Below are 9,685 nucleotides of genomic sequence, written 5' to 3' on the forward strand. Positions count from 1 at the left end.
TTTAAAATCTTATTTTATATTTCCTTAAGAAAACTATTTCTAAACCCAGCACCTCCTTTTTTTTTTTTTTTTCCTTCGAAACGGAGTTTCAACATGACGCTCAGGCTGGAGTACAACGGGGCAATCTCGGCTCACTTCAACCTCCATTTCCCTACAGAGTTCAAGAGATTCTCCCACCTCTGCCTCCCAAGTAGCTGGGACTGGCTAATTTTTGTATTTTTAGTAGAGACAGGAGTTCACCATATTGGCCAGCCTGGTCTCGAACTCCTGACCTCAAGTGATCTGCCCGCCTCAGCTTCCCAAAGTGCTAGGATTACAGGCGAGAGCCACCATTCCTGACCATAGCACCTCTATTTTTAATTTTTAAGTTATACTCAGGTTCTCATTCTGTCGTGATGTTAATGATGCTGATTAAGAAACATGCCAGAGCTCATTGAACTCCCTTGCAGCTCTTGTGATTACTCTGGTTTTCTTCATTGTTGGGGCCAGGCCTACACGCCAGCAACCATGTCGAAGGGACCTGCCATTGGTATTGATCTTGGCACCACTTACTCTTGTGCGGGTGTTTTCTAGCACGGAAAAGTAGAAATAATTGCCAATGATCAAGAAAACCAAACCACTCTGAGCTATGTCGCCTTTACGGATACTGAACAATTGATTGGTGAAGCTGCAAAGAATCAAGTTGCGATGAACTCCACCAACATGGTTCTTGATGCCAAACATCTGATTGGACACAGATTTGATGATGCTGTTGTCCAGTCTCATATGAAGCATTGGCCCTTCATAGTGGTGAATGATGCTGGCAGGCCCAAGGTCCAATTAGAATACAAGGGAGAGACTAAAAGCTTCTTTCCAGAGGAGGTATCCTCTATGGTTCTGACAAAGGAAAGGAAATTGCAGACGCCTACCTTGGGAAGACTGTTACCAATGCTGTGGTCACAGTGCCCGCTTACATTAATGACTCTCAGCATTAGGCTACCAAAGATGCTAGAACTATTGCTGGTCTCAATGTACTTAGAATTATTAATGAGCCAACTGCTGCTGCTGTTGCTTACGGCTTAGACAAAAAGGTTGGAGCAGAAAGAAATGTGCTGATTTTTGACCTGGGAGGTGGCACTTTTGATGTATCACTCCTCACTATTGAGAATGGAATCTTTGAGGTCAAGTCTACAGCTGGAGACACCCACTTGGGTGGAGAAGATTTTGATAACCGAATGGTCAACCATTTCCTTGCTGAATTCAAGCACAAGCATAAGAAGGATATAAGTGAGAACAAGAGAGCTATAAGACGCCTCGTACTGCTTGTGAGCGTGCTAAGCATACTGTTTCTTCTAGCACCCAGGCCAGTATTGAGATCAATTCTCTCTATGAAGGAATCCACTTCTATAACTCCATTACCCATGCCTGATTTGAAGAATTGAATGCTGACCTGTTCCATGGAACCCTGGACCCCACAGAGAAGGCCCTTCGAGACGCCAAACTAGGCAAGTCACAGATTCATGATATCGTTCTGGTTGGTGGTTCTACTCACATCCCCAAGATTCAGCAGCTTCTCCAAGACTTCTTCAATGGAAAAGAACTCAATAAGAGCATCAGCCCTGATGAAGCTGTTGCTTATGGTGCAGCTGTCCAGGCTACCATCCTGTCTGGAGACAAGTCTGAAAATGTTCAAGATTTGCTGCTCTTGGATGTCACTCCTCTTTCCCTTGGTATTGAAACTGCTAGTGGAGTCACGGCTGTCCTCATCAAGCGTAATACTACCATTCCTACCAAGCAGACACAGACCTTCACTACCTGTTCTGATAGCCAGCCTGATGTGCTTATTCAGGTTTATGAAAGTGAGCGTGCCACGACCAAGGATAACAACCTGCCTGGCAAGTTTGAACTCACAGGAACACCCCAAGGTGTTCCTCAGATTGAAGTCACTTTTGACATTGATGCCAATGGCATCCTCAATGTGTCTGCCATGGACAAGAGTACAGGAAAAGAGAACAAGATTACCATCACTAAGGACAAGGGCTGTTTGAGCAAGGAAGACATTGAACATATGGTCCAGGAAGCTGAGAAGTACAAAGCTGAAGATGAGAAACAGAGGGACAAAGTGTCATCTAAGAATTCACTAGAATCCTATGCATTCAACATGAAAGCAACTGTCGAAGATGAGAAAATTCAAGGTAAGGTTAACGATGAGGACAAACAGAAGATTCTGGATAAGTGTAATGAAATTGTCAACTGGCTTGATAAGAATCAGACTGCCGAGAAGGAAGGATTTGAACATCACTAAAAAGAGCTGGAGAAAGTCTGCAACCCCATCATCACCAAGCTGTACCAGAGTACAGAGTGCAGGAGGCATGCCTGGAGGATTCCCTGGTGATGGAGCTCCTCCCTCTGGTGGTGCTTCCTCAGGTCCCACCATTGAAGAGGTTGATTAAGCCAAGCCAAGTATAGATTTAGCATTGTTCCACACATGCAAAACATTGAAGGACCTAAATTTGTAGCAAATTCTGTGGCAGTTTTAAAAAGTTCAGCTGCTATACTAAGTTACTGGGCATCCTCAATACTTGAATATGGAACATATGCACAGGGGAAGGAAGGAAATAACATTGCACTTTATAAACACTGTATTGTAAGTGGAAAATGTAATGTCTTAAATAAAACTATTGGCACCATAAAAAAAGGAAACATGCCAGAAAGCCAATGGCACATGCATGTAGATAATTTATAACATTTGTTTTACAATAACCTGGTAAGAAACACTAGCACACACAAACACATGATTTATTACAGCTCTCATAACCTCCATCTCCAGCTGTACCACACTAATGTATGTGACTGTCATGATAATTGTAGACCCCCTTCCTAGCAACATGGCTAATTACCTACAAACCTAGAACGCATTTAGCTTTATTATCACCGATTTTACATATGATTGAGTACAATAATATATAGGACAGTATTATGTAAAGTGGAAAGCATTACATGATATACACTACTATTATCTTTAATTACTGATCATTAAAACTTTATTACTTGAGCAAAGTTTTGCCATTTTTCAGTTTTTAAACTTTGGAAAAATAATTGTCAAGATCTGTGTGTAGGTAAGAACTATGGTTTTAAGGCTGTTTGTACAGCAAATAGCCTTAGAAGATAGAATGTCTGCCTTCAGGGTAAGGAACAGATTTCCTTGCTGTTGAGGATAATATAGATAATGTCTCCCTGCAGGACAAAATTGGATGGGTTCGCTGGCAGTTCCTTATTAAATTGAGGGTTCAGTAAGCTCAGGATTTTTCAGCTAACATATGAACCCTCTGTGTGTGCAGCATCGACCTGGGCCCATCTCCATGTTTCTGTGGAACTCAGAGGTGGCAGGAAGCAAAGTTGATATAAACATGAAGCTCACACTGACTGGTGTTCTCTGAGTAATAAAGTCCTCTGACTCTGACCCAGGTATCTTCTATCTTCTGCAAGCATCCATGAAACTGTACAGGCTAAATTGTTGGCTTGTAAGCAGGGTAGGATATCAGACCCTTCACGGTTCTTGACAGTGCGTGAATGTATAATCATTTTTTGAGAAAAGGGAATGGATATTTTCCCAAAATAAAGAAAGAAAATATGCAATTTGCTGTAAAGGTTGACACCGTAACACTATTATTTAAAAAAAAATCAGGATGAAAATGTGCTCACTTGTTCTCACGCTCTCTCGCTATCTCTTCTCACTGTCTTTCTCTTCCATCTTTTCTCTTTTCCTTCCTTCCTCCTTCTTCCCCTATTGTACTAAATTTTCTCTGCTTATCGCAGTGTATTCTACAGTTCTGATATCTGTCTGCATTAGCATGTTCACTGTTCCAGGAACAGCATGTCCCTGAAAATCTCTGCTGGATATAAAACTTTCAAGCATAACTAATATGACAGCGAAATGAATTTCATTTAAATGAACAATACTTTCCTTGGCCTTCATGGGTCAAGGTTACAATAGAGGAAACTTCCTTTGTTTACAATCATTTGTCTTCCATCCACGAAAACCTAGTTAGTCCAGAGAGCCTGTATGTATATAGGGATGCCTTTATTCTTAATAGCATATTGTCTTCAGAAAACAAAACAGAAGATAACAAAGAGATGACAAATTATAGTTCAGGTCAATCCACTGAGTTTGTTACCATAAATAGAAGAAATAGTGAAGTGACTTACTAAATTAGTAACCTTTTAAAAATGTTTATCTGAATTAGAAACACCATAAAGATGAGCAGTAGTTCTCTGATCAAATGGAATTGAGGATATTGGCAAAAATTGACCCTAAATTCGAGGTTATCAACTAAACCATTGTTGATTGCCTGACTGGAACACTTCAAACTTGTCACATAAATTTACTCCATCATGCTAACTCTCTGATAAATGCCATTGCTTTTCCCATCTCTTGCCCCTGCAAAGGAAGGTTCTTTTTCTTTCTTTTTTTCTTTTTTTTGAGACAAACCTCACTCTGCTGCCCAGGATCATGCAGTGGTACGATCTCGACTCACTGCAACCTCCACCTCCTAGGTTGAAGCTTCTCTTTTGCCTCAGCCTCCCAAGTAGCTAGGATTACAGGCACCCACTACCACGCCTGGCTAATTTTTGTATTTTTAGTAGAGAGGGGGTTTCACCACATTGGTCAGGCTGGTCTCAAACTCCTGACCTCAGGTGACTCACCTGCCTCAGCCTCCCAAAGTGCTGGGATTAGAGGCAAGAGCCACTGTGCCCAGGTGGGTTCTGTTTTCTTATAAATCCTTATTTTCTACAAATTCTTTAAGGAAAAACTGAAGCTATGGATGTCACATACCAAGCCTATTAGCCCATAAAACTGGCACAGATGCAGCAAAATATTACCATCAGTCCCTGCTTTTCGATATTTTTCATTCATTCATCCATACATTATTCAACTGTACCCTCAGCTCCTGTGATGCATGTGCTAGGCTGAGAAATAGAGGATTAAAAAATGAAAACAAATTAATTCTGGGAAATTTTAAAGTGGTGTTAACCTGAAAAAAAAAAAAAACTGTGTGGGAGAACAGAAAAGTGATAAAAATCACACCAATTGTTGGGCAGTCTTGAAAGTTTTCCACAAATTTCAATTTGTCAATTGATTTCTTAAAAAAAAAATAAAATGTAAGGGCATTATAGCTAAAGGAAATAATATACCAAGATTCTCATATTCTAGTGTAACAAGATGTTATTTTGAAGGCAACTGGGAGTCCACACAGTTTTTGAAGCTGGAAATTTGCATGATCATCTTTATTTATTAGAAAATAATTCTGGTGACATTATGGTGGGTGTTAGGAGGAATCAAAAAGAAGCCTGTACAAATTTTCAAAAGTTAGAGAATAGCAATGAAAATGCCATATTTGAAAGGTATTGTGAAACAGTTACTGTGATTGCAAATTACTGTGAAGCATGAGAGCAAAGAATCAAAAGTGTATCCATGTGTGACTAGCATGCTATTAACTTAGAATAAAAAAAAAAGCTAGAACATGTTGTAAAAGAGTAAAATACAAAAAGTTCTTTTTTTTAATGTCAACTATTTGTTGACTATGATACATTTCAGTTAAAAAAAACCAGTAGACAAAAATAGTTAGATATGTGAGTCTGAGGCCCAGGAGGAAATGTGGTTTAGAGATGCCATGTGGAATTGTGAGTCTTATGTAAAAGAGTAGTAACCACTGGTTATATGACGTGCCTTAGGGGAATAGCAGAGATTTGGAATAATATAGGACCCAGGAAGGACTTCTTTGGAACGCAGTCGTATAAGAAGAGGGCAGAGGAGGAAGTTGAGCGAATTAAATAGCAAGATCAGTGGCTATGAATATAGAAGGTCATGCAGGAAGACAAAGGAAAAAAGATGGTCAGAAAGCAGACTAAAGTGGTCAAGTAGTATGTGCCATTGGCGTGCGAATTAATGGCAATAATGGTCACTTATGGCAATAATGAAAAGTGTTCCACTAGAGTGATGGGGAAAGAAACTAAGGCGTGGTTGAGAAGTAAATTGGAGTCAAGACAGCAGAGACAGCAAACATCATATTACAGGCTACCACATGTGGGACAAGAAATCACCCAGGCTTGATGTCTGTGGGGAAAAAAAAAATTATCAACTCTGTCTGTGGCCGTTCTTGCTCCTATCATCTATTATGGCACCAAAATTCAGGCTCATTCTTGGTATGGGATATGAAGAGAAGAGAAGAGAAGAGAAGAGGGATTATTTCATGTGTGTTTCACTTTCACAAAAAAACTTCCAAATTATCTCAAAAGCTATAGTACAATCCCAGAGACACACTGACAGGACTAAAAGAAAAGGATACAGGCATGTCTCAAAAATATGATGGGTTTGGTTCCAGATTGACACAATAAAAAGAATATCTCTATGAAGCAAGTTACACAACATTTTTTGGTTTCCCAGTGCATATAAAAGTTATGTTTACACTATACTGTAGTATATTGTGTGCAACAGTATTATATATATATATATAAATGTACATATCTTCATTAGCAAATACTTTATTGATAAAAAAAATACTAATGATTACCTGAGCCTTCAGACAGTTGTAATGTTTTTGCTGGTGAAAGACCTTGCCTCAATGTTGATGGCTGCTGATTGCTAAGGGGGTGGATGCTAACGGCTGATATAACTGTGAGAATTAGGTAACATAAGGCAACAATAAAGTTTGCCATATTGACTAACTCTTCTTTTCATAAAAGAATTCTCTGTAGCCTGTGATGCTGTTTGATAACATTTACCCAGAGTAAAACTTTCAGAATGAGATTCAGACTTCTCAAACACTACAATTGCTTTATCGGCTAGGTTTTTATAATATTCTAAATCCTTTGTAGTCATTTCATCACTGTTTATATATCATCTTCTCTAGGAATAGATTTCTTCTAAAAAAAATCGTTGCTCATTTTTAAGATGCAACTCCTCATCTATTCAAGTTTTATCATGAGATAGCAGCAATTCATCTTTAGGCTCCACTTCTCATTCCATTTATCCTGTTATTTCTACCACATACAGTTAGTTTCTCCACTGAAGTCTTGAATCCTTCATAGTCATCCATGAGGGTTGGAATCAACTTCTTTCAAATTCCTATTAATGCTGCTATTTTGACCTCCTCCCATGAATTCTGAATGTTCTTAATAGCATACAGACTGGAAAATTCTTTCCAGCACATTTTCAATTTACTTTTCCCAGATTTACCAGAAAATCACTATCTACAACAGCTATAGCCTTACTAAATATATTTCTTAAATAATAAGACTTGAAAGTTGAAATTACTCCTTGATCCATGGGCTGCAGAATGAATGTTATGTTATCAGTGTGAAAGGAACATTCATCTCCTTGTACATCTTCATCTGAGTTCTTGGTGACCAGGTACATTGTCAGTGAGTAATAATTTTTTTTTTTTTTTGAGATGGAATCTCGCTCTGTCACTAGGCTGGAGTGCAGTGGCGATCTCGGCTCACTGCAACCTCCGCCTCCCGGGTTCAAGCAATTCTCCTGCCTCAGCCTCCCGAGTAGCTGGGACTACGGGGGCACGCCACCATGCCCAGCTAATTTTTTTGTATTTTTTAGTAGAGACAGTGTTTCACCATGTTGGCCAGGATGGTCTCGATCTCTTGACCTCATCATCCACCCACCTCGGCCTCCCAAACTGCTGGGATTACAGGCATGAGACACTGCGCCCAGCCCAAGTAATAATATTTTGAAAGGAATGTTTCTTATGAGCAGAAGGTCTTAAAAGTAGGCTTATAATATTCAGTAAACCATGCTATAAGAGATGTGCTGTCATTCAGGTTTTGTTGTTCCATTTATAGAGTTCAGACAGAGTAGATTTAGCATATATTTTTAAAGCCACAGAATGTTTTGAATGAGCACTGGCTTTAAATTAAAGTCATCAGCTGCAATAGTCTCTATTACAGGAGCCAGACTGTCCTTTGAAACTTTGACACCACGGATTGTCTTCTCCTCCCCAGCTATGAAAATCCAAGATGGCATCTTATTGCAATATAAGGCTCTTTCATGTAAATCTAAATCTGTTTAGTGTAGCCACCTTCATCAATTATCTTAGTTAGGTCTTCTGGATAACTTGCTGCAGCTTCTACATCAGCACTTGCTGCTTCACCTTGCACTTTTAGATTATGAAGATGGCTTCTTTATTTGAACCTCATGAACTAACCTCTGCCAGCTTCAAAGACTTCTGTAGCTTCGTCACCTCTCTGAAGCTTTATAGAATTGAAGAGAATTAGGGCCTTTCCCTGGGTTTGATGTTAGCTTAAGGAAATGTTGGAGCTGGTTTGATCTTCTATCTAGACCTCTAATACTTTCTCCATATCAGCAATAAGGCTCATTTGGTTTCCTATTATCTGTGTCTTAATTGAAGCAGCACCTTTAATTTCCTTCACGAACTTTTCTCTGACATTCACAAGTTAGCTAGTTGTTTGGCTCAAGAAGTATAACTTTTGGCCTAAGTCAGCTTTTGACCTGCCTTTCTCACTAAGCTTAATCATTTCTAACTTTCAATTTAAAGTGGGAGATGTGCAACTCTCCCTTTACCTTGACCACTTAGAGGCCATTGTAAGATTATTCATAGGCCTAATTTCAATATGGCTATATCTCAGGAAATAGGGAGGGCCAAGGTGAGGGAGAGAGACGGGTGAATGGACAGTTGGTGGAGCAATAAGAACACACATCATTTATTGATGAAGTTCCCTGTTTTATATAGGCATGGTTTGTGGACCCCTAAAACAATTACAATAATAACATCAAAAATCACTAATCATAGATCACTGTAACAAATATAATCATAATGAAAAGTTGAAATATTGCACATATTACCAAAATTGATGCACAGACATGAAGTGAGCACAGGCTGTTGGAAAAATGGTGCCGATAGACTTGCCTGATGCAAAGTTCCACAAACTTTCACTTTGTAAAGAATGCAGTATCTGTGAAGTGCGACAAAGTGAAGTGTAATGAAATGAGCTATACCTGTACTTTAAATCTTTATCCTAACACTAGACCCCATTATCACTGTACACTACAAATTACTGCTTTTTGTATATCTTATAGTAAACTTGTGGATCCCAGAATTATCCTGCATTATTATTAATATTCTAAAAGTATTATTGATATTTCCTAACTTTTGAAACTATATTGTATCATTAGAAATATGTAGATGACTAGAAATTACCAAAAGAGAAATGAAATGTGTCTCTAAGAAAGGCCCTAACCCCAGTCCTTTGGTAATTTCATCCCATGGGTATTTCTGTGTAGATCTAGGGTAATTTATTCCCCTGGGTGTCTCTGTGCATCCCTGTTCTGCATTTATGGGCTAGTCCACTGCAGCCACCTTATGATGACTGGTTTTAATTTCCTCATCTCCCGCACTATCTATCCTAAATCTGGGCACCTTTTGGTTCTCAGGGCCTCAGGACATGCCTATTGTCTCTTCCAAACACTTCTAATACTTTCAGTAAAATGTGCATCGGAATCACAGCTGTCTCCACAATTTGCTGCATCCCATCTTCTTTCTTTGGGGCTCAGTGTGGCTCTAAAGTGCCCAAACTGGGGACTACGGGAGTTGAAAAGAACATTTCTCCCTCCTCTGAGTTTAATTCTGTTAGAGAGGTAGCAAGTGTTCTGCTATTCTCCTCCCCCATTCAA

General features: G+C 39.3%; 1 pseudogene; it reads left to right on the forward strand.

The window, feature by feature from the left end:
- Positions 1-430: 430 nt before the first annotated feature.
- Positions 431-2,669, forward strand: LOC116557918 (annotated as a pseudogene).
- Positions 2,670-9,685: the final 7,016 nt, after the last annotated feature.

This window comes from Sapajus apella, unplaced genomic scaffold, assembly GCF_009761245.1.
Source record: "Sapajus apella isolate SASKATOON/1434 unplaced genomic scaffold, GSC_monkey_1.0 scaffold20, whole genome shotgun sequence".
NCBI classification, from domain to species: domain Eukaryota; kingdom Metazoa; phylum Chordata; class Mammalia; order Primates; family Cebidae; genus Sapajus; species Sapajus apella.